The following is a 26,401-nucleotide window of genomic DNA, read 5'->3' as shown; positions in this document are numbered from 1 at the left end:
CAGCTAAAATGCTAAGAAACAAGCTGCTGTCTCAGGTATGGCCTCACAAGAGACAACACCTGCTGAAGTTAAGAGGCCTGCAGTGATATATTGAATAACATCATGGGGGACATCAGGGACATAAACAGGTATGGAGAATAGAACTTAACAAACTAAGTTGTGTTATTCTAGTCAAACAGAACAATGGGCAGGTCTTCTTTCAGAATCTTGTATTTGACTGTTGGTAACAAAGATGTTAAATTATACAGAGCTGACAGAGCAGGATGGAGTTACCAGGCCTGGAGATCTTAAACAAGATTGACATCTATTTCTTTCTGTAGTACAGTTTCACACATATGTGTGTGCTTTACAAAAAGCTAAAGGAAAATTAATGTTATTATAGAGGTAAAATGGCAGAATCCTTGCTTTGTTTAGTGTGAGTGCATTGTCACATGTGCAGAACTGAGTGAAAATCTTATTTGCATGCTTAGTTGCTGCTCTCAGGCTCTCATGTGTACTGCTGAATAATTTCTACATTTAAACATACTGTATTTAGAGATGTGTCTACAGCGCCTTAAAAAGTATTCACCTCTTGGCAGTTTTCACATACTCTTTATTGCCAAAGTGAAAACAGTTCCCCGTAAAATGGTCTAAATTACTTACAAATATAAAACACCAAATAACAGATGAGTATGTATGCCCTTCAAGTCAGTAAGATGGTAGGCATGACAGCCTTGAGTCTGTGCTCAGGTCTCTCTGGATCTCTAGCAGCTCTTCCATTTTCCCCATTAATTCTTTCTTGTCAAACTACTAAAGCTCTGACCGGTGTCATGTTGATCATGATTGAGCAGCCATTTTCAAGTCCTTCGATAACTTCTCCATTGGATTGAGATCTGAACTTTAACTCTGCACTTCCAGAACATTCATATTGTCGTTTTGAAGCCATTCCCCATAGCTTGCTTAATGCTTGGTCTCATTGTCTTCTCCCAAGTTGTGGATTTCTTGTAGACTCCACCATTTTTTCCTCCAGAATGTTTTCATATTTTTCTGCCTTCATTTTCTCTGTCCTGCTGCAGGGAAACATTCTCTCAACATGATGTTACCACTTTCATGCTTCAAGGTGCAGTTTATGTGTTTTTGATAATGTGAGCTGTTTGGGCATGGCGCTTAGTCTGATAGACAAAAAGCTAAAGTTGTGGTCTGTACAGTCTCTCCAATGTCTTTCACTGTGGTTTGTAAATCCTTCTGAGTTCTCAGAGGCCTCTTGATGGTTTCACTCACTCTTCTCCTTCAGTGTTTGTGGACAACCTGCTGCAGCAGGCTTACAGCTCTGCCATACTCCTTCCATTTCTTACATTTTGTGTTAGGTGCATGTCAAATGTGCACATCTGGCGCCTTGTTCAGGGCTTGTTCCTGCCTCGCTCTGTATTCTTGCTGGGACTGGTGCGACGCTGAATGGATAGATGAATAGAATAATTAAACATGTACTACAAAGATATTTCAATGTTCCTTAAAAGTTTTGAAGAATCGGCGTTCTAAGCTTACAGATGGCTTAATGTCTATTACAGAGCTGATTGTGTGGCGATTGGTTACTTGGAGAAAGAAAAGGAAGGGCAGGAATTGGGGGTTAGTACATTTGAAAGAGACAGTACTACTGCAATAAAATATTTCATCGAAGGTAGCGCAGGCGCAGCAAGCATCTTGTGTGAGGCAGGAACAATCTCTGGACGGGGAGCCAGCTCATCACTATCACTGTGCCACTGTGTTCCTATGTTTAATAACATGCTTTAATTCTTATCATCATGAAAATGATATCAAGTATACTTTTCAATATTTAAATTGTTCAGTGAACTGTAATATCATGAATGTCCTGTCGGAGGAAGAGAAAGCCTGTTTAAGAAGTACGTAGTGATTCACATACTTAAAGCACATAGAAGAACACATACAAAACAAAGCATTTAACATGTTACTTTAGTTACGATGGGATTTGAGAAACTAGTAAATGAAACTATTTTAAGATGAAGTTTATGATGTTCTACTTTAATGACAAAATAAACTATGTGATTAAAGTGGAAATTTCGAGATTAACATTGACATTTCAAGCTTTTTTTGCCACTGTGTGCCTATTTTTTGTCTTTTCTCGGTACCTTAATAAGCTTCCATATGACTCTCAGATGGTGGGCTATGACTCACCTTTTCACAGCGACTTTGATATCTGACAACTTTTTTATTTTGGGCACTGTGCGACTTTGTGAACTTGAGCTTTTGAGTTTCTCTGCCACTCTATGTCACTCGATCAACTTTCTTTTGTTGTTTATACCACTGTTCAAACAAAGAAATAGTATGTTTTTCCTTGCCTCCACTTGGTATTCGGTGAAATTCTTCTATTTTAACCCATGCTTTTGCCATTGTCTTTTCACAGAACACTGAGCTTAAGGGCTATTTATATTGATTTGCATATTCAAAGAGGTGTAATTCTGGGAGGTGTTGGGGAGTGGCAGCAGGTATGTGCATGTGTGTTACTTTTCACGCTGACTGGGATTTATGGAGTGGAAGAACGTGGAAGTTGCCGTTCGCATAGATTCATGCGAGGTCTATTCATTCTGAATTTTTTTGTGCGTACGCACATTTCTGCTTTTGTCTGTATGCCATGTTTTAGTGTGAATTTTACGCACGATGTTATGCATGAGGTCCCTGGTCTTTTGCTTTAAATTTTTTGACAATTTATTTTAGTGTTGGCATGTAGTGATTCTGACTTCTCGTAACAATCTTTTCACCCATTATGTTATTCATGTCCCTTATCCAGGTCCACCATTCAGCAGCCAATTAGATTCCACATTTGTGTCAGTTTGTTTACTTTACCTGACTGAGATAACCCCCCCACCAACCCTACCCATAACCATACAGTAACCAATAACACTCCCCCACCAGTTTTATCATGGTAATACAAGCTTACTGTGTTTTCACTTTTTTTGTTTTTTGTCTGTGTTTCAGTTTTTCTTTTACTGATCATTTCTTTACGTGACCATTGATATCCCAGGAAACACCCAAGGCTTAGAGCATCACTTTGAATTGACAGAATTGTCTTATTATCAGTAATACAGAGAATAGTTCATTCTTTTCAAAGCTGTACATGTTACTAGTAATAAAGTTCAGTTCTGTTTTGAAATTCTTTGTTAACTCGAGATTTGTTTCATAATATTCCTAATAACGGTTGATATATTCATTAAACATCATACCCTTGATTAATATCAACTATGTGAAAACAAAAGTCCTTGATAGCGAGTGTCACACAAGTCACTTAGTGTTTTAATGTGACAAGTTCTGGCATCCCACTTATTAGTATCTGGCAGATTTTTAACGCATTGCTCACATAAGGTGGATGAGCATTTGTTATATTTGAACCAGGGCTTCTTTCAGGGCTTATGTTGAATTTCTTTTTTGTGTTCATTCTTTAGTTCATAAATTAAAATAGTTTCTGTTTATGTTTGTCTAATTTTAAATTACACTATATTATTATTATTATTATTATTATTATTATTATTATTATTATTATTATTATTATTATTATTGTTGTTGTTGTTGTTTTAATTGATCTATTATTTCATTTTTATGTTGGTAATCTTGTTCTCTAATGTTCCTTGTGTATTGTCCCACCACCACCATCACCATCATTACCTCTCTTCTAGTTATCCACCCCCAGCTTATGAAGGCAGAGTGGGAAAGCAAGTTCCTTGTGGTTCAGTTAAATGCACTTTGAAAGAGTTGAGATTAGTTAGTGTGAGTATTGCCCTTCTTTCAATTTTCATGGTTTTCTTGATTAATTTTGTATTTCATTTCATTTTTAATATTTCATTTTTCTTCATTTTGTTAGGAAAATTTTTCTTATAAAGATTTTTTGTTTGCTTTTAACTGCACCACCCAGGGTTTGATGATAATTCCCCTCCCTTTTTTGTGAAATTTTGAAAAATTTTGAGAACTTGTGATTATTTTTGCACTTTTGAAAACAAAGCATCATTTGGCCTTGTGCAGTAAACTAGACGCCCAGGCTGTCATTGTTGTACCCCTTCTGGACATTCTGGTTATGATTCTTTCCTGAGTTTTGGAGGCCTCAAACGTTTTGCCATTTCTGTCTTCCTGTATAACAACAGCCATCACATTCTGACAGAGCCTATTGTCTTGTCACATTTTGATAGATACTGTTGTCAGTTCTGTAAAGTTCAGGAAGTGAACTGGAAAGAATGTCAGGACACCATTACACATCCACACACTCCCAATAAGAAAGGGCCAATTGGAGACCATCCAAACATCTAACAAGCACATCTAGACAGCAACATGCTTAGAAGGTGCAGGTGCCACACAGGCAGTGTCTGGAAGGCAGGATTCATACCATGTACAGTATGTTGTGGGAGCCATTGTGGCCAGTGCACCAGCTCACATTCAGACATACAAGACCAGTGGAGGGTCACCATTTGAACTTATATAAATATTGTAGGAAAAATGAAGCATAAAGAGAAAAAACAATGCAGTCACAGTTTGTGTGTGAATCTGCTCTGACAATTTAAGGTCTGTTGTGGAACTATCATTAGTGATGGACAAGTGTAATTCAGAATGTTGGGTGGGCATACTGCTGGTAAATTCTTCATCTTATATTTTAAATAATTAGTGACAATGACAATGTTCACCAGTGCTACCTGATTTTAACCCCAAAATACTATTTTTGATGTTGTTTTACCCGGTGTTTTTAAAGTATGTGTGTGTTTGTGAGTTTTGTCCTGTACATGATAACCATTTACCAAAATTACCAAAGTTCAGTAGATCTAGCATAAAAAAAGGGATCCAACAAAAGCCTGACGCACTGAAATGATTCCACAGACAAAATATGTTCGTTTTTAAGACTTTTAGTTAAAATTTTAAGTTAAACAGTTCACACAAAAAAAGAGAAAATTGAAATAGCAAAAAAAGAAAGTTTATGTTCTGTTCAAAGGTTAAATCTTGTTACATTTGAAATCGTTACAAATCACTTCAAAACATTTCTGAACCATTTCAAAACGGTCAGAAAACTGTATGCCTATCCCATTTCTAAGCTGAAATTGTGTCTTTTAAGTCCCTGAGTACCGGGACCACCTGTTCTAAACAACAAGTGACTCAATTAATACACTGTAGCTCAGTTATAGCAAGAAAGTTCTATCTCTTACTAACTCATAGGGGGAAAAGACAATACTATCCACCCATCCATCCATTTTCTAACCTGCTGAATCCGAATACAGGGTCACGGGGGTCTGCTGGAGCCAATCCCAGCCAACCCAGGGCACAAGGCAGGAACCAATCCTGGGCAGGGTGCCAACCCACCGCAGGACACACACAAACACACCCACACACCAAGCACACACTTGGGCCAATTTTAGAATCGCCAATCCACCTAACCTGCATGTCTTTGGATTGTGGGAGGAAACCAGAGCGCATTCTGAAAGAAATGTATATTCTATTGAAATTAAGCAAACGCTAATAAGAGTTTAATTCAAAGCTTTAACTTTCTAAGATTGGCTCTTATAGTCCCCTTTAACCCATGTGAAAGAAGGAGTCTCAACACACTGTAAAGGTTTGGGGCAGCCACCCGTTTATTGTCCCTGGCTGAAAAAGGTTTAAAGAAGACAAGAAGTTGTTGTTAGTTTGAGTTTCAGGAATGAACTGAACTGGTTTGGAAAGATGAAGGTTTTATATGTTGTGAACCTGAAGTGATGTCATTTGACCGGAACAGGAAGTGACATCAGTCTGGGCCCCAGAACAAGAAGTGACATTAAATCAGGTAGGTTTTCCCGTATTTAGTCTGCAGAGATAACAGAAATAGGTTTAGAGTACCCTGCCACCCCCTGGCCTGGTTGGTAATTAACTCCACTTGGTCCAGTCAGCTCACTCCTAGTTGTACGTGTGTGACACCCATTAATGGTAAACAATAGTTTAGTACAATGACGACTGGAAGAATAAAGCATGAAAATGAGATCAAATAGTTTCACTTTATCTTTAGAGGTGTACAAGTAATTTTTATAATTAAACTTTGCAAGTTTATTTAATGCAATGACATATTCTGCATAAATGGAAGCAGACAGATGTCAATTCAGCCTGAAACTGATTAGACGTTTCAATTTGACCTCACAGATGTATCAGATGTCCCAGCTTTTCCATATTCAATTCACAATTCCAGTTTATTATGAATTTCCCCTTGAGATTAATAAAGTATCTATCTATCTATCTATCTATCTATCTATCTATCTATCTATCTATCTATCTATCTATCTATCTATCTATTATTTTTTTTTATATTACAAGCTCAGAGTGTGATACAAATGGAACAGAAAAGCGGCCTCTAATGTGTTTATAGAGATAGACTTCTTCAAACATGCAGACATTAATATTCTGTGTAAAGTATTATGTGTCAAAATCAGAGCTATAAAATGTTCATGGAAGTGCACAGCACTGCAGCTCTGCAGTTTCTATTGTTAGTTCTGTTTGTTATACTCACCGCTGTTTTTTAAATTGACCTAGGTACTATTAGAAGAAGAAGGTTAAAATAAATAAACACAAGTTCAGATGGAAGACTCAAGTAGATAGAATAGGTTAAACAAAGCAGAAGGTGAAGGAGGAGATGGCACAAAAGGGAAATGGGCCAAGGATAAGTTCCAGGCCGATCCAGGCAGGACGTCCTCAGGTGCCACAGCCCAGTGCAAAATCCGACTGGACCAGATGCAGGTTGGACAATGAGGAACTAGCCCGGGTTGCACTTACTAAAGGCCGATTGGTCAAAAAATAAGGCACCGGACAACCTGAGTCCAACCTAAAACATTAGTAGTCAGCAAAAAAATAACGTATAACCTAAAAAATAACTAGCGCCTAATGTTAAGTTAGTAAACAACATAAAGCATAAAGCAAATGTCTAGTTTTAAAGAATAAAGGATTTAAGTTATAAAGACAAGATATAACAAACTTTCCCGATCCAAATTCTAAATTTAACATCACAGGATGAGGTTCTAAACTTAACATCACGGGATGAGGTGGCAACTGTAACCCTAGAGCCTAATGTTAAGTCAGTATACAACATAAAAGATAACTTTATACATCAAAGGTCTAATTTTAAACAATAAAAGATAATAATTATAAAGATAACCTATAACATAGACAAACTTACCCAATCCAAATTCTAAACTTAACATCACAGGATGAGGTATCAACTGTAACCCTAGCGCCTAATGTTAAGTCAGTATACAACATAAAAGATAACTTTATACATCAAACGTCTAATTTTAAACAATACTGTAATCTTGTGATTCGAACAAATGGACAGTAATGCCATATTTTGTCAGGATTGAAAAGGCAGATTTCAAAAAATTTGAGGATGACTAGGAGAGGAAATTTGAATTTAAAAATCAAAATAAAGCCACAAATGCATTGATTAGCAAAATGAACAAGAAACACACAAAAATACTTATAATCTAAGTCATCAGGAAGCTCACTAACACACAAAACTGTTTTTAAATTTTGACACACCACGCAACGGACTACTGATTCAAATAGTGTTGGTATACTGATGCCACCTTGCACAATTTCCAGCCATGAGGCAATAAGCAGTGGAGCCATTGTCTTTGTATCCAATATCAAATATCAGCATCGGGGAAATGCAACAAAAATAATAAAAAAACACAAGTACAGTTTTACATGTCATCCCTAATGCAGAAAGCAATTTCGAACAAAAATGATAATATTCCAAAAGCAACAAAAAATGCTAACACACCAGAACTCAGCTGACTTCTCATTGCCGTCAGTGGTCTTTTGGTAGACGTGTGTTTCCCAAATGTATCAATGCAGTTTTACAAGAATTATTAGAGCTAAGTAAATATGTGTCATTGATGCATTAATATTAAGATTCAGACTTTCGTGCAGGATCAAGAGTAACTGATGCACTCCCTCTTGTCAAACCTGTTTTGTAATGGGAGCACCACACCAGCCTGCGGTGTTGAGGCACTGTGCCCACCTATCATGTCATCCTGGTCTGGTCACACTTCCAGGTAATCTAACTTAGACACCATTAAAATATTCGACTACGCCACCCAGTTTTATTAAGAGACTGGGAACTCTTGAGATTTACCGATAATGGCACACAGGTTTCTTTAAATTGGGCGGTGAGTAAACACACAATGAAAGACACAACAGTAATTTCAGGAAAAGCAACAGTAACTTCTATTACGCAAGACAATAAAGTAAATTTAAAGATAAACGAACATAAAAAAATCTAACAATATCAGGTACAAAATTCCTTTTTTTTAAAAGTAAAGTACACAGTCCACACTCTAAAAGTCCGTCAAAAACCAGAATTGGAGGATACAACCTTTAGTGGTGCAGAGTCCAGTTTGCGCACCGTGTTACCCCATCAATTAATCGTTCAACTGTCCATGGATGCACTCTGTTCACCAGACACTCGTTTCCCAACAGAAGTTTTGTCAAATTGTTGAATGCCTGTCAGCGTCTCTTCGTCATTCGTTTTTTTTCCATTCTGGGCTCCTTGTGTTGCTGTGACCTAGGCACGCCTCACTTCTCGTCTGCCAGCTTTGCATGGTCCTTTCATGCGGCTTTCCTTTCTCGCTGGACCCACAACCGGCCTCTATTTGTGGAGTTGTCTCTTCCTCCCTGGAAGTCAGTGTTGCCATCCTTGTGCCTCATATCATGCCAGTCACATACCCTCGTCTGCCAGCGAGCCCCTGTGCTCTCTGCGTGTCTTGGCAGTGTTCTTAGTGGACCATCCCTACTTGCCTTCTCCTGCCCAGAAGTTTAAATCTCCTTCAGTCCCTGCCATTGTTAGTCCTGGACAATCGGTTTAAACAATGGCACAACTAAATTTCCTGAGTTTAACAAATAATGAAAACACAAGTTAGCAAAACGTATTGTTACCAGCCATCAATGAGTACAGATATGCTGATTAGAAACCAATATTGTCGAACATGTAATCTCCAAGTCAGGTAAATACAAACAATTTCCAAGGAAGGAGCAGTTCTTTCATCCCAATGTTATATTGTTTGTATGTGTAAGCAGTTAAAACTTCAAAGCGGTGATTCTTTTGCAAGACAGCAAATACCGATATCCTGTAGACAGCCATCACAATAATCAGTAACAGGATAACCCTGGAAATTTGCCTTTTAACTTCTGTCCCCAGTCCCAACAATGGGTGCCTAATGGAACCACCCAGTGTACAAAAAAATGTCCAACCTCGGACATAAGAAATTTGACAAAGGAGAGGAGACCACTCAGTCCACCAGCTCATTTGTTTAGCTAATAACTAATCTATCAATCTGTCCAAGTATCTTCAAGACAACACCACCGCTTTCAAACTTTCCAAACACATCTCGTCCAGTGCTCTTGGTTTAGCCAACCTCAAACAATGGGGCACCGCCTCCTCTGAGGAAAATAAATCCACCAGGTTGTGGAGCTCTTGAATTTGCCCCTTCTACTCCTCGAAGCTCTGTCTGGTATTTTAACACAACCTCTTGGACCCTTCTTTACATCACCATTGTTTGCCAGTCTATGAAGTGCTTTTAACATTTCCTGCTTGATTTCCTTCACCAATTCAAACTGACAACTGTGACCTTAGTCTCCCCACAGAATGACTGTTGCTATCTCATCTGCAGTGAATGCTTTTTCCTAAATTTTTATAATTCCTTGAATTGCTTCAGCCACTTCATCAAGATGTATCCAGTGTTGAGACTCTTGCTAAACCCACTCTCAGTGATTACTAAGATTACTTCATCTCATGTCTCAGTGGACTCCTTGTATTAAATACCAGATGATGAAATGTGGCACTTGGTGCCATGGCCCACCTGCCAAGTTGTTGTGCCTGCTTATGGTAAAGCCATCCCTGATGGAGGATCACTGGAATTATGGGAAAGAGAGGTCCTTTCATTGGATTGGCTGGCCCAGCACTGTTTCAGCTGTGGAATGACCAAATGGGGGAGGCAGCTTGATGGATGAGGTCTCCAGGATTATAAACAAATCCAAATCATATTATGTGATGTCATCCATTGTTAAATTCTGCTACGTACTTCTAAAATTTTTATTTTATACTGTATTGAGGTTTTGTTTTGTTTCGTTCTGTTCTGTATATTGTATTGTATTGACCCCCTTCTTTTTGACACCCACTGCACGCCCAACCTACCTGGAAAGGGGGCTCTCTTTGAACTGCCTTTCCAGAGGTTTCTTCCATTTTTTCCCTACTGGGTTTTTTTTTGGAGAGTTTTTCCTTGTCTTCTTAGAGAGTCAAGGCTGGGGGGCTGTCAAGAGGCAGGGCCTGTTAAAGCCCATTGCAGGACTCCTTGTGTGATTTTGGGCTATAAAAAATAAATTGTATTGTATTGTATTGATGACAAGACAATTTAAATGCTACTAGCAGATTTCTGACATGGACCAAATGTCAGGAGGACTTTGTACTTTAACTGGCTGGGCTACATTGGATGCCTGCTGAACACTTGATAATGTTGAAAACTCTTAGTTTCTGATAAATCTCTTTTTGAAGATGCTGTTCTTAGCCTTATATCAATGCACCAGGTATGGAGATTTGGCAGCACCAAACTGCATAGCCCCATTATTTAGTGGGTGTGTTATGATTGTCATATTATGTAAGGGCAACCTCCTATTACTCCATGCTTTCATGTTACCAAATATACAATACCATATATAAAACATGCGTCTGGAGCACCCTGAAGGTTTTCAAGATGGGACACAGTCATTGAATTCACATGTCCCAAAGGTGCCTCATCTCAAGACTTAATTCTGGGCCTTTGGTTCAATGGAGGTTAACCCCCTCAGAAGTTCACATTGATTAATGGAGTTAAGGTAAGTTACTGGAACTGTTGTTAAATGTCTAGGTTTGTGAAATCTTATGGAAAGATCAGGACCTTCAGTGTGTCGTGTCCAGATGAATGAGGACTTGCATTTGCTGTTCCCCTGCTCAGCTGTTTAATTTATTTATTTTTTGTTTCTTATGTTCTTTCTGTGTTGTTTCCACAGGCTCCTTCTACTGAAAGGTAATATTAACTTTGATGAGAAACAGCCTTCAATGGATACAATCTAACACTCAACTCAGAAAATCTAAAAATGAGTGACCGTGGCTTGAGTGAGGAATTTGTTAAACTCTTCTCCAGGAAAAGAAGATCTGATCAAGATGTTGCTACTCTGTCTGGTGAGAAAAACCTGGAAATGTACTTCTTGATTTAAAAAAGTTTTTCCAAAACTGTTTTAAAGCCACACAATTCGCATTTTTTTTTGTCTATTTTTATTTTTTATTTTTAATATGATTTGTTTTGTGGATATCCAGTAGATGTACTGCTTGCTCATATCACTCACTATACTGGAATCTTGTGTTTGTGGTTTATGCTTTGTGACCTCGCATTTGCTCCTAGAATTTAGATTTTGATTGCCACTTTTTACAGCTGTTTCCTCGGTTTTTCCCCATTTGCTATACTGAAAAGTTCATTTGACACTGACGTGTATGTGGTGGCTCAAGTGGTCCTTGTATGAGAAGTTAGTGTGGACATTGACCAGTGAAATTAATTGTGTTTTATTACTGCATTCATTCAGATTTAAAGGAAATGAGCAATAATAAAATAAATAAAATAAGGTGCTCAGACAGGAGTGGTGCAGATAGACAGCTCAGGAAGTGGGAGACAGCAGAAACAGTCAGTCAGACCAATAAAAGAACACAAAGTCAGTGGTTAATACTCAGCAGTCAGAAGCTGGCTAATGTCAAGAGTGTTTGAGGTGACGTGAATGTTTCTCTTTGCACTGGAACCAGCAAAAAAAATAAAGGTGAAATAACCTGATAAGTGAACTAACACATAGCAGGAAGCCAAAGTACTTTGAATTGTTGAGAGTCCTCCGCAAATGCTAGTAAGAGAGCAATAAGCCACACAAGGCCACAATCATTTGAATAGTTTAAAATGTAAGCGTGTTAGTATATAAGGAGTTGTCTGCCGCTTTTAAAAGGTATTTGAGAAAGACACAGAAAGCACCTAAGGAGCACTAGTAAGATAGATGATAAGTTAAATCTGCTCCAGATGAACACTTGGTCATCCACACTGGAACAGGTGTAAAGTTTAGGTAGCAGTAGGCAGAGGGGACAGCAATTTAACAACAAATACCTTTAACATACATTCAGTCAATTGTGAAAAATATGTCACCCAAACAAACTGTAAAAATCAGTTGGATACAATTTCAGTAAAATTTAATGTTTTATTTCAAAGACTGAGGGTTTGGAAGCCCATATTTTGAAGAAATGGCAGCTAATCTGGCACCTCAATTTTGATTGATTGAACTTGAGAAGTACTGAAGTAGATAACTACCCTAGGTATACCACAGAAAATCAGTGTACATAAATAAAGTGGTGTGAGAGGATGCTCCAGTCCAGGAACCTACTGGGTCATGGTCAGACATAAGTGTAAGGTGAGCAGTCAGAACGTCCCAGTAGCATCAACAGCAGAATTATCAATGTCTGGTAGGTCAGAGAACCTCACACAGCGGGATGTTCTCTCTGAGGCACTGCACAGGACTGAAAATCCCCTTTATCAGTGTGACACACATGCCGAGCATGTTACCATGACAGTGCCCAAGTAGGAGACCTTCCTCGACAAGTGGGTACACTTCTGGCCAGAGTGTCAAGGAATCCAGTTGTCATGGTCAAGCATAAGTGCAAGGTGAGTAGTCAGAACTGTCCAGTAGCATCAACAGCAGAATTATCAATGTCTGGAAGGTGAGAGTACCCCATACAGCTGGATTCCCTCTCTGATGCACTGGGTAGGCCTGAAGAGCTCCATTATCAGTGGGACACACATACCCAGAATGGTACCAACTCTGTGCCCAGGAGGGAGACCCTCCTGGACAAGTGGGTACACTCCTGGCCTGAGTGTAAAGGGATTAGGTTGTCATGGTTTTATATTCAAATAAATTAATAAGTAATATTGAGGAAAAATATTGTGATGCAACAGATCAGAACCAGTTGATTTTGGCTCAAAATATAAAACTTGAAAGTCAAAATATAACATACCGATTTCTAGCTTGTTTGCTAATTTGGCAAACAAAAAATGTAAGATGCACACATACTAACTGCACTTGTTGGTCTATACGTCTGCCAATAAAGCAAATTAAAAACTGTCACTTCTGCATATTTACTTTTGATAGATTAATTTAGATAAACTTTATTAATCCCAAGGGGAAATTTAGTTACATACATCTGCAGAAACATGAAAAAAAGAAATGGATTCATAGGAGAAATAATACAGCCAATCCTGTTGAGAAATAGATAAGTAAATACAAAAATAAGTGTATATCATGCAGAGATTGCAAAATAAACTTAAAATTGTAAAATTAACTTAAAGAGTACAGTATTTACTGTAATTTGGTGTTTTGGGAAGAAGCACTGAATTGCCTGATGGCAGTGCGCATAAAAGACCCCTGGAGGTACTTCATGGCACACTGTCGTGGAATCCTCTCATGGCTAAAAGTGCTCCAAAAGAGCATATCCTGGAGGAGATAAATGGGGAGGGTCACGTCTGGAAGGGCATCCGATGTAAAATTTTGCCAAATCAATATGCAAACAACAATACAAATTTCCATACTGAATCGGTCGAGCCCCGGGTTAACAATGACCGCCAACAGTACTGTTAGCCAACAGTGTGCTGGGGGAAATTGGGCTACTGTTGGCTGAAGAAGGAGAAGAAGAGGGGGGAGACGTGTCCTGAGGCAGGAGGAGAGGAGGAAAGTAAAGAGAGTGGAACTGAGGGTAGGAACTGTGAATGTTGGCAGTATGACTGGTAAGGGGAGAGAGTTATAAGATATGATGGAGAGAAGGAAGGTTGATATATTGTGCGTGCAAGAGACTAAATGGAGGAGGAGTAAGGCCAGGTGGATTGAAGGTGGATTCAAATTGTTCTATCATGGTGTGGATAGGAGAAGAAATGGAGTCGGGGTTATTCTGAAGGAACAATATGTCAAGAGTGTTTTGGAGGTGAAAAGAGTGTCAGACAGAGTAATGATTATGAAGCGGGAAATTGGAGGTGTGATGATGAATGTTGTTAGTGCATATGCCCAGCAAGTTGGGTGTATGATGGAGGAGAAAGAAGATTTTTGTAGTGAGTTGGATGAAGTAATGAAGAATGTACTCAAGGGACAGAGAGTGGTAATTGGAGAGGATTTCAATGGGTATGTTGATGAAGGGAACAGTGGAGATGAGGAAATGATGGGTAGGTATGGTGTCAAGGAGAGGAATGAAGAAGATCAGAGGATAGTGGCTTTTGCCAAAAGGATAGACATGGCTGTGGTGAATACATATTTTAAGAAGAGGAATGAACATAGGGTTACGTACAAGAGTGGAAGAAGATGCACACAGGTCGATTATATCCTATGCAGAAGAGTTGATCTGAAGGAGATTGACAGACTGCAAAGTGGTGGCAGTGGAAAGTGTAGTTAAGCAGCATAGGATGGTGGTCTGTAGGATGATGTTGGAGATCAAGAAGAGGAGGAGAGTAAGGGCAGACCCAAGGATCCAATGATAGAAGTTGAAAAAGGAAGATTGGAAGGTTGAATTTAGGGAGGCGGTGAGACAGGCACAGGGTGGTACTAAAGAGTTACCAGAGAGTTGGGAAACTACAGCAAATGTACTAAGGGTGACAGCAAGAAGGATGCTTGGTGTGACATCTGGACACAGGAAGGAGGAAAAGGAAACCTGGTGGTGGAATGAGGAAATACAGGAGAGTATACAGAGGAAGAGGATGGCAAAGAAGAGGTGGGATAGTCAGAGAGATGCAGAAAGTAGACAAGAGTACAAGGAGTTAAGGCTCAAGATGAGGAGAGAAGTGGCGAAGGCTAAAGAATAGGCGTATGATGAGCTGAATGAGAGTTTGGACACTAAGGAGGGAGAGAAGGACCTGTACCAATTGGCTAGACAGAGGGACTGAGCTGGGAAAGATGTGCAGCAGGTTAGGGTGATAAAAGATAAAGATAGAAACGTACTCACAAGTGAGGAGATGATTAGTGAGCAGCAGTATGGTTTGATATCTTCATTTCTGAATTCTCTGATCTCCTGGCTGATATCACCCTCTCCCATGACAAAGTATTTATTGTTGGTGATTTTAACATTCACGTTTGTTGTCAATTGAAACCTTTGGTTAATGACTTTTTATCACTATTGGACTCATTTGATTTTATCCAGCATATTAATATGCCAACTCACTCTATCAGTCACACCCTTGATCTCATTCTTACATGTGATATTTCAGTTAATAATATTGATTTATGCTGTTTCTTTTACTGATCACTTTTCTATAATGATGGATTTGAATATTACTGTTGATGTTCCTACTACTAGTTGTGCTCCACACGGTTCTCACTTTATAAATTCTTCTATTATATCCAATTTTAAACCATATTCTCTAGTATTGGTGTACATGTCCAATATGATGGTATCGATGATTCTGTCTTAGAATTTATTTCTTCTTGTTAAACGCTTTTAGACTCAAATGCTCCGCTCAAGATATGTTGTAATAAGGGAAGACCTGCTCCCTGGCTATGAAATGAAACTACAAGACCGTTACGCTGTGCCTGTTGAACTACGGAATGGCATTGGAAAAAAGATGGACTGATTGTTTCTAAATAGATTTTTAGGACTTCTTTATTTAACTTCCAGGTTGCAGTTAAGAAAGCTAAACATGATTTCTTCGCTGATTTAGTGTCCCGTCATTTCAAGAATTTTAGGGTCTTATTTAATTTAATTAATGAGGCCATTCGCCCTAATTCTGTGACAGGATTAAATAGTACTGTTCCTTGATGTGAGCAGTTTGTTTCATTCTCTATCAGTAAAATTGATACAATCCGCTGTTGGGTTGTTCCAACTGACTACGAACCTCCTACTGTTAATCATGGCATTGTCTTGGAATATTTTGATCTTGTCTCACTTTCACAGTTAAAAAGTACTATTGACACCCTTAAACCAGCTCTCAGTTCTCTTGATATTGTACCACTATGCCTCTTAGTGGAAACCTTTCATGTTTTGGGTCCATCTTTATTAGCCATTATCAACGGTTCTTTTAGTGAGGGGGTTGTGCCCTCATTTTTTAAACATGCTACGGTGCGTCCCTGTCTAAAAAAGGCAGAATTAGATCCTGGAGTTTTAGCCAATTTTTGCCTGATTTCCCACTTGCCATTTCTGGCTAAAATATTAGAAAGAATTGTTTATAATCAATTGGTTGATTACCTGAACTCCAATAATTTATTTGAGATCTATTGTCGTGGCAAAACAATTCATCACCAGAAGGCTTTTTACCTGAAAGTAAAGGCTATTAGGACTCGAGATAGACAGACAGAGTTTTAAGGCTTTATTGCAATAAATCAACCACAGGGACTCCACCCAATTTGGCCAAATGAGATTGAGCCCCGAACATTACAGCAATTGAAGTTTTTATAACAATTTCTTATCATTTTGGCCTTGTTCGATTAGCTCATTCTGCACCTGGTTTTACTGTCCATTATTCCTCTTGGAGTCTGTTCAGCTTATTTTGATTGGTCTAAGACTGGGTGGATGGCTTCCTCTTACCATCTTTTGGGCTTTTCTTATGTTATTTCCTATCTTTTCTGACCTCGCTATAATGAGCTCTTTTGCCCATCTTCTCTGACTCCCATCTACTCCTGTCTGGCCAAACCATGAGTTCCCATGGGAACCCTTATCATCTCCTTACTTTCCTATCACTGGCCCCCTCGTGGTATTTTTTATTTTTCTATGCTGTTCCCATTTTCTCTAACTGGCCAAGGCTTCAATTCCATATATGGGTTTCCTCTCATCATTTCCTTTCTTAAACCTTCCAAACTTTTTATAATAGTGACCTGAAGCTTAAGCTTTAATTAAAAAGAAATATAGTATGTGCTTTCATTTAATCATTGCTTGGCATGCTTGATTTGTCTTAATTTCTACACTAAAGTTAATTTCTAATATATTCTTCTAATATTTTTGCTAATGCCTGAATTTACTAAGATTTTCTCTTCATGCATTATGTCAGTGTGACCTTGCTTACAGCAAAAGCCTTTTGTTGCCTTTTTGTTGCTTCATCAACCCAGCTGGTTTTCGATACGCGCCTTTCAGAGTCATCTTCTCTGTGTTATCGCTTCCTAGCCTTGAATCACAGGTGTTCTCAAACTCTTATCTTGTCCGAAGCTGGTTTCGATTTGTCAATTTCTGTTCTTTTCTAGACTATATATTTTGCTGTAAGCTTAAAAAATAATGCAATATAACTAATTTTTAGTTAACTATTTGCTTGACCTATCATATTTGCTCAACATTCTAATTTATGCTTAATCTTAATATTTTGGAAGCTTTTAGTTACTTTTTTATGGCTCTATATGTTAATTTGCTACTCTCTATGTTAATATAAAAATTTTCCTTCTACACTACCAATCTGGCTTTAGGCATTATCATGGTGTTGAGACGGCCCTTCTTAAAGTATTCAATGACATCTCTATTATTACTGACTAAGGTGACGTGGCAGTCCTTCTCCTCCTTGACCTGTCCGCTGCCTTTGACACTATTAACCATGAGATATTGCTGATGCAGCTTGAACATCTTGTTGTGCTTAAAGGGGCTGCTCTTAACTAGTTCAGGTCATATCTAATTGGTAGACACTTTTCAGTGACTTTAAATTCCTCTTTTTCATCTACTGCTCCTCTTAAATGTGGCGTTCCTCAGGGATCCATTTTGGGTCCTATCTTATTCGCTATATACCTGCACCCTATTGGAAATATTTTTTAGGAAATTTAACATTTCTTTTCACTGCTATGCTGATGATACACAGGTTTATATACCTGTCTGTAACTCTGCAATGAATCAACTGTACAACTGTCTTTCTCAACTAAGATCCTGGTTGGCTAGTAATTTTCTTGATCTGAATCAAAATAAAACTAACGTGCTTACAGATGAGTCCATCAGCTAAAGCCCAAATTGGTCTTGGACTTCTCGGCTCTTTCAATGTCTTTTGCAAACCTCAAGTCTGCAATCTTGGTGTTATCTTTGACAGTAACCTCTATTTTGAGAAACAGATTAATTCTGTAGTCAAGAGTTGCTTTTTCCAGCTTCGTCTATTAGATAAGATCAAGCCTTTTTTATCTTCTAGGGATCTTGAGAAAGCTACTCATGCTTTTATCTTTTCTCGCCTTGATTACTGCAACTCGCTGTATTCTGGGATTAGCAAATCCCTGATATGCAGGTTAGAGTTGGTCCAGAGTGCTGCTGCTTGCTTTCTGGTTGGGGCAAGAAAATCTGATTCTGTTTCTCCAATATTATCTTCTTTACACTGGCTGCCTGTCAGTTTTCGAATTGATTTTAAAATCTTGTTGCTAGTTTTTAAATTTTTACATGGGCTTGCTCCTGCCTATTTATCTGAATTGTGGGCTTTACACCAGCCATCCAGAGTGCTTAGATCTTCTGGACAGTTGTCTCTTGTTGTTCCTCGTACCAAGTGTAAAACCAAGGGGGACAGAGTTTTGCAGCTGCTGCTCCTCATCTTTGGAACTCGCTACCTCATCATATTAAGGAGTCGTCTACAATTGAACGGTTCAAAACAAGATTAAAGACTCATTTCTATTCACTTGCTTTCTGTGACCTTCAGTAATATTGATGGTTTCCTCATTGTGATTATGTAATCTTAATTCTATTTATTATTTATTTTATTTATGTTCATTTATTTTATTTCTATTTATGTTATTTATGTTAATTGTATGTTTTTTTCTTCTTTTATTGTAAAAGCACTTTGGCTACAGCATTCGTATGTTGTTTTAAATGTGCTATATAAATAAATTGACATTGACACAGATGCAATGTTTGCTCTGAGGATGTTGATGGAGAAGTTTAGAGAAGGCCAGAAGGAGTTGCATTGCGTCTTAGTGGACCTGGAGAAAGCATATGACAGGGTGCCTCAAGAGGAACTGTGGTATTGTATTAGGAAGTCGGGAGTGGCAGAGAAGTACATAAGAGTTGTACAGGATATGTACGAGGGAAGTGTAACGGTGGTGAGGTCTGCAGTAGGAGTGACGGATGCATTCAAGGTGTAGGTGGGAGAACATCAGGGATCAGCTCTGAGCCCATTCTTATTTGCAATGGTCATGGACAGGTTGACATATGAGATTAAACAGGAGTCCCTGTGGACTATGATGTTTGCTGATGACATTGTGATCTGTAGCAATAGTAGGGAACAGGTAGAGGAGATCCTGGAGAGGTGGAGATATGCTGTAGAAGGATAGGAATGAAGATCAGTTGGAACAAGACAGAATACACGTGTGTAAATGAGGGGGAGGTCAGAGGAATGGTGAGGGTGCAGGGAGTAGAGTTGGCGAAGGTGGAGGAGTTTAAATACTTGGGATCAACAGTACAGAGTAATGGGGCTTGTGGAAGAGAGGTGAAAAAGAGAGTGCAGGCAGGGTGGAGTGAGTGGAGAAGAGTGTCAGGAGTAATTTGTGACAGAAGGGTATCAGCAAGAGTGAAAGGGAAGGTCTACAGGATGGTAGTGAGACCAGCTATGTTAAATGGGTTGGAGACGGTGGCACTGACCAGAAAGCAGGAGACCGAGCTGGAGGTAGCAGCAGGTAGAGTTAAAGATGGTAAGATTTGCATTGGGTGTGACGAGGATCGGTAGAATTAGAAATTAGTACATTAGAGGGTCAGCTCAAGTTGAAAGGATGGGAGACAAAGTCAGAGAGGCGAGATGGCGTTGATTTGGACATGTGCAGAGGAGAGATGCTGGGTATATTGGGAGAAGGATGCTAAGGATAGAGCTGCCAGGGAAGAGGAAAAGAGGAAGGCCTAAGAGAAGGTTTATGGATGCGGTGAGAGAGGACATGCAGGTAATGGGTGTAACAGAACAAGATGCAGAGGACAGAAAGATATGGAAGGAAGTGATCCGCTGTGGCAACCCCAAATGGGAACAGAGGGAGTAGCTGAAAGTAGAAGATGATTTGCCCATGGAGATAAATTATGCAATCCTTATTTACATTTATATTCCTCTCTCCACAAATGGGGACCTAGCAATGAAATGATTAATTCTGTTACCAACACTTTAATATGGCCCTGTCAAGATGGCTGCAAGGTCCTAGAAGACCATGACAGTGAGGACGCCACTGCAAAGTCCTGAAGTCACTACATTTACAGCTAAATAGACTCCAACGAAAAGGCTGGGGTGGTAAGTGAGTTCCGGGAAATGTGTCTGGAAGCTTTCAGTAAATGGGATGAGACAGAACAGATTGGTCAGGAACAGTAGCACCTGGACTCCAAGTCCTACCATGCCTCAATGTACCCAATGGAGTAAACCAGTGGTTCTCAACCTATGGGGCGGGCCCCTCTAGGGGGGCGCAAAGTAATGAAAAGGGGGGGGGCACGAAGATGTGAAAAAAGAAAACAAGAATCAAAAATATGAAAAATACATCTGTTGAAACCAAAACAAATGAACTTAAACTACATTCTGATACTAGAACAATAAATATAGAGTTAGATAAATGTCGATAAAAGTTAAGTAGGTATAATAAAATATGCATCTACATTTCAAAAAAATGTTAAGGGGGGCGTGATTAAAACTGTTATGAAAACTCGGGTCGCAAATACTTAAAGGTTGAGAAACGATGGAGTACACACAAAAAGAGCACATGCCAGTTGACTCAAGACAGGTGGTTTGAAACAGCTTAAGTCCTGTCTGATATCAAAGAAAACCACCCAAGTGTCAGATGATTTTCGTGAACTGGAGGAGTTGCTTCAATCAGTGAAAACACAGTAGTTTGTTCTTATTTTCTTGGAGCCTGCAACAAATGGGACTGAGAGCACAGTGAGAGCACCACTTAATGAAGCTGGTAAGTATTTACACCATCTGGGAATAGGACTGCTGCCTGGTGCAGATTTGGCTATACAGGATAATGATCCCTGTATAGTACAATGTAAGGGAATGCATTGCGAAATGATCTCTGACAAGACAGAGGGGGGCCGAGGAGCACTTGTTCCAACACCAGTACTGAATGCCATAGAGAAGTTTCCTACAACTAAACCTTGAGTTTCACAGGCGAGTGACTGTTATAAAATTGCTGGTTAGAATAATTTTCAGTAAATGTTAATAATCATGTGTACCAACATGAATTTATGTGTTTTATTCTTAATTTTGTTGTTTTGGAGTTATTTGTCACATTTCATTTTCTATTATGTTTGTAATTTTATACTGTCAGCTTAAAATGGCATCCATTCCATGTGCCATCCTGACCTTGTCACTCCTACAACTTCACTCTGGCTGTTTTGTCCTTTTTCTCTCTTTCCTTTCCTTCTTATCTTTACTTGTTTTCTGATGCCTCCACTCCTCTCCTTGCAAGCTTTGTCTACATTCCACCTGACCCAGGCTCCCCGAATGGAGTGAGGCGGCCCTTTATTCGTTGCACCCTGGTGTGGCGGAAGTGCTGTCGTCTGGGAGTCCGGGGTCATCTAGGTGCCCCCTGGTGATGGCCATGGACCCCAACAGGGTTGAGCTTCCAAGTTCCCAATCCGTGGCCTTGATGTAATCCAGAGGGGGTCCCCTCTTGCACTCCAGGGACGATATTGCCCCTCTCCAGGTCCTTCCATTCTCCAAGTGTTCCGGTGGGGCCAGGTTCCTGGTCATCTGCCACACAGTCTTCAATCTCCTTCACATTGACTCTTCTGCATAGGATTTAATCTACCTGTGTGCATCTTCCTCCACTCTTGTATGTCACTCTGTGTTCTTCCCTCTTCTTAAAATATGTATTCACTACAGCTATGTCCATCCTTTTGGCAAAATCCACTATCATCTGAGCTTCTTCATTCCTCTCCTTGACATCATACCTACCTCTCACCTCCTTGTCTCCTCTGTTCCTGTCACCAACATGTCCATTGAAATCCACTCCAATCACCACTTTCTGTCCCTTGGGTACACTGTCCATCATTTCATCCAACTCACCCCAAAAATCTTTTTTCTCCGCCATCGCACACCCAACTTGTGGGGCATGTGCACAAACAAAATTCATCATCACACCTCCAAAGTTCCTCAAAGTTTCTTTATGAGTGTCTACTGAGAGATTGAAGGAGATACAAACACTCCCATATTTATAGCGTTATGTCCTCTGATGTCCTTAGAATGGGTCACATTATGTTACTCAGACAGTTGTAAACAACAGAAACAAGACTTTTTTTATTTAAATTGAAATCAAAAATGAAACTTCAAACACAGAGATAAAAAAAATACATGAGCAGACTAAATTCTACATATAGAAAGCTTGAATATGTCATTCAGAGTCTACTTGATTGATAACTTGTAAAAATTAGCTTAGACCATTGAAGGAGGAAGAAATTATATTCAGAATCGTCCAAGCTTTAGCAATAATAAGGTAAAACAATCGGTTAAACATTTTCTCCTAAAACATCTAATAAAAATAAGGATGAAAGTAAATAGATAATAAATAAATACATAAAACTAGAAGAGCTGACACTTAACATGCTATACATAAGCTTATATACTGTATATGGTCTCATATTTCATGTAAGCAAAGAGAAGCTGAATAACACAAACTAAACAAAAGCTAAATAAACCCACTCCTCTTATTTATTTATTTACTTTTAAATAAAGCAGTTTTTGTGGGCTTCTCAGAACTTGGTTAGGTTTTCTTTTTAGGATAAAAATTAGAAAGAGCCCCCATTTGACTCCTTAAAGCCTTAAACGTTAAGTGTTTTATTAGTCTGATGGTAATATAACTGTAGAGCTAATTGAACCAGCAGCCATTAGTCCCTTTATTCAGTATTCATCAGGCTGATAGGGCATGACTGTCTGAAGAACTGGGCTTATTTTTACAAGAATCTCAAATGTCTTATTAAATTTGCTTCCAGAACTGACTCTAGCAAGTACATCTCATTTCATTGATGCCACAAATTCATTTTTTTCTGTGTAAGCATTTTGATTGGCTGAGAGGATTAGCTTAGAAGCAGGTGGTCAGGTGCAATAACTAAGTCAACACCACATTATATTGAGCTGCTAGTTCTGCACATTTTTCCACACAAAAGTAGGAGACCAACAGCGCAACAATATTCTGCTATACAGCCAGCAACCAACTCTTGTAAAAATCGCTGATGAAAAGTTACTGGTGTCTCAGGTGGGACAAAGCCAGTGGTTTGCTGAGGAGTAAAGGTTGTGTGTTTAAAGTGTGTGTCACTGGGCAAAGTCAGGCTGAGGTCATAAGATTGCTTTAGAGTCAACAACTTCTGAGCTTAGGAGGAAACAGACACCATGTTATATCATTGTAGAAACTGCTAACAATTCCTGTCTTCTGTTAGGAAAAATAGTCTATAAGTAAAGGAAAAAACAAAGCAAGGATCTACAGTCAAGAAGTAAAATGTATGTGAACCCCTAGGAATTATCTATATTTATGTCTAATTCCCATATAAAACATGATCATATCTTCATGTCAGTCACAATAATGAACAAACACAGTCTCCTATAACTAAAGATACACAGATTTTCAGAGAGGTTTTGACCATATTGAATAAATCATTCAAACTGTGAAACTGAAGGTTGGAAAAAGTAAGTGAACCCTAAGCTAACGACTTTTTAAAAAGCTCATCGCAGTCCGAATTTAGCACACGTGGAGTCCATTTAATGAAACGAGTTCTGAGGTGTGGCCTAGAATAACTTTGACTGATGAAAAACACTATAAGGTTTGAGTCTGAGTTTTTGACAAGAAGCATATCCAGATGGGAATCATGCCTCACACAAAAGAGCTGCCTGAAGAGCTACAATCGAGAATTTTTAATCTATATAAGGCTGGAAAGGGTTACAAAGTCATCTAAAAGATTTTAGATATTCATCAGTCTACTGTTAGGCAAGGTGTCTATAAATGGAGACAATTTGGTATTGTGACTACTCTGCCTAGAAGTGGGCACCCTGCCAAGATGACCCCAAGAGCACAACGCAAAGTCAGCAATGAGGTAAAGAAGAACCCTAGAGAGACAGAAAAGGACTTGAAGAAATCATTAGAACTGGCTAACATCTCTGTTCATGAGTCACCTATATTGAAAACACTGAACAAGAAAGGAGTCCATGGCGGGACACCAAGAAAGGTCAAAAAAGAACATTGCTGAACAGCTGAAGTTAGTGAAAGAGCACTTGGACACTTCACAATGGTACTAGGAAAATGTTTTGTGGAGTGATGAAACCAAAATTGAACTATTTGGGAGGAGCAAGCAGAACTTCATTTGGGGCACTGCATATCAACATCAAAACATCATCCCTACAATAAAGTATGGTGGAGGGAAAATCATGATTTGGGCCTGCTTTGCTGTCATCAGGGCTTGGACAGCTTGCCATCATTGAGGAGAAAATTATTTCACAAGTTTATCGACAAATTCTCCAAGAAAATGTGAGGGTGTCTGTCCATCAACTTAAGCTCAGAAGTGGCTGGGTGATGCAATAGGACAATGACCTCAACCATCGCAGCAAATCCACAGCACAATGGCTTCAGAAGAACAAACTCCACCTTTTGGAGTGGCCCAGTCAGAGCCCAGGTCTCAATCCTAATGAATGACTTAAAGAGAGCCATACACAGAAGACCACCAAAGAATATGGAAGTTAAGGCAGTTTTGCAGGGAAGAATGGACCCAAATTCCCCCCGCTCGCTGTGCAGGTCTGATCTGCAGTTACAGGAAGCACCTGGTTGAGGTCATTGCTACCAAAGGAGGGTCAACCAGTTATTAAATCCCAAGGTTCACTTACTTTTTCCACTACTACTATGAACGTTGAACGTGTTTGTAAAATAAAGACATGAAAGAGTAGAATTTTTCGTGTGATTGGCTTAAGCTTATTGTGTACAGTATATCAGTACCTGTGACTCAGATGAAGATCAGATCACTTTATATGACCAATTCATGCAGTAAACCAGATCATTCCAAGGGGTTCACATACTTTTTACTTTGACTGTATAGTACAGGAGGTTAGCTTACATTTCATATTTAAATCATTTTAATTTACCCAAATCAGCACACAGATAACTGTAACATTCTTTAAACATACCTGTGCCATTAAGTATTATCTAAAGTTCCAAATTAGTTAAACATATTAAAAGTCTTTGGCATACACAATAATCTCTTAAGAGAAGCCTCTTTTAATATACTTGTATTTAATTGTAATTATTTTATTGCTCCCTTGGTTACTGTCCAGAACACGATATCTTAACTATGCAGGAGAGGCACACCCATAACACTTACAAATTCACCCATCCATCCATCCATTGTCTAACCCGCTGAATCCGAATACAGGGTCACGGGGGTCTGCTGGAGCCAATCCCAGCCAACACAGGGCACAAGGCAGGAACCAATCCTGGGCAGGGTGCCAACCCACCGCAGGACACACACACACGGGCCAATTTAGAACCGCCAATCCACCTAACCTGCATGTCTTTGGATTGCGGGAGGAAACCGGAGCGCCGGAGGAAACCCACGCAGACACGGGAGAACATGCAAACTCCACGCAGGGAGGACCCGGGAAGCGAACCCGGGTCTCCTAACTGCGAGGCAGCAGTGCTACCACTGCGCCACCGTGCCGCCCCTACAAATTCACTGGATATAATAAAACAAACACAGGAATAGACTTTTATACAAAGTTTTTAAATAAGTTTTTAACATCATTGAAGTCTTAGTTCAAAAGAGATTTCATTAAGTGTAGTTTAATCTTCGTAAATCTTCTTTCATAAACACAGCCATAATTAAAATATCAGGTGCTGTTATGAGTGCCCTGCTACTATGTAGAAATCTAATTGTAATCCTTTTTTTAACCTTAAAGCACAGTCGTTTGACATCAAAGATCGTATCCCAGTCTGGTTTCAGCTTTATAGTTGGAGCTTGAATCCTTGTTGCCCTTTTCCTTCTGTAACATAAGACATTTTATCTTGTACAATTAACAAATGGTTGATCACAATAAACATTGATGGCTGCTGTTCATACTTATTTACTGGGTAAACAGATGAGCCCAGCTGGCGGTCATGTCAGACTGACCTGTGACCCCTGAGCCTCCACTGTTTCTGCAGCTCTTTATTTTTGTCTTTTCTGTTTTCATTTCAGGTTTGACAAAGACATTTCCTTATGTTATAAAAACATTCTCTCATGAGGATCTCCTCAAGATCACAGAATACTACAAGCCCTACTTGAGCTACGTGATTGAATACGACATCACAAGTATCCTTCAGAACCTGGCAACCAAGAACATCCTCACCAATGCTGAGGCTAAGGTTGGTGGGTCTCGCTGTTAGTATGTGGTACAAGAAACTGAGCAGAGATGGTGAGCTCAGGAGAATTGTCTTAAACTGCCTGTCCATC

At 39.2% G+C, this 26,401-nt stretch overlaps 1 long non-coding RNA gene across 1 annotated transcript; it reads left to right on the top strand.

Moving 5' to 3' along the window:
- LOC120534499 lies at positions 1-26,307 on the top strand. The gene is made up of 3 exons (XR_005634766.1): positions 1-128; positions 11,032-11,203; positions 26,147-26,307. It is a non-coding gene; the product is annotated as an uncharacterized LOC120534499 (long non-coding RNA).
- The last annotated feature ends 94 nt before the right edge of the window (positions 26,308-26,401 follow it).

Source organism: Polypterus senegalus, chromosome 8 (genome assembly GCF_016835505.1).
Source record: "Polypterus senegalus isolate Bchr_013 chromosome 8, ASM1683550v1, whole genome shotgun sequence".
Classification (NCBI taxonomy): domain Eukaryota; kingdom Metazoa; phylum Chordata; class Cladistia; order Polypteriformes; family Polypteridae; genus Polypterus; species Polypterus senegalus.
The sequence above is the reverse complement of the archived record's forward strand: the minus strand, read 5'-3'. Positions and strand labels throughout refer to the sequence as shown.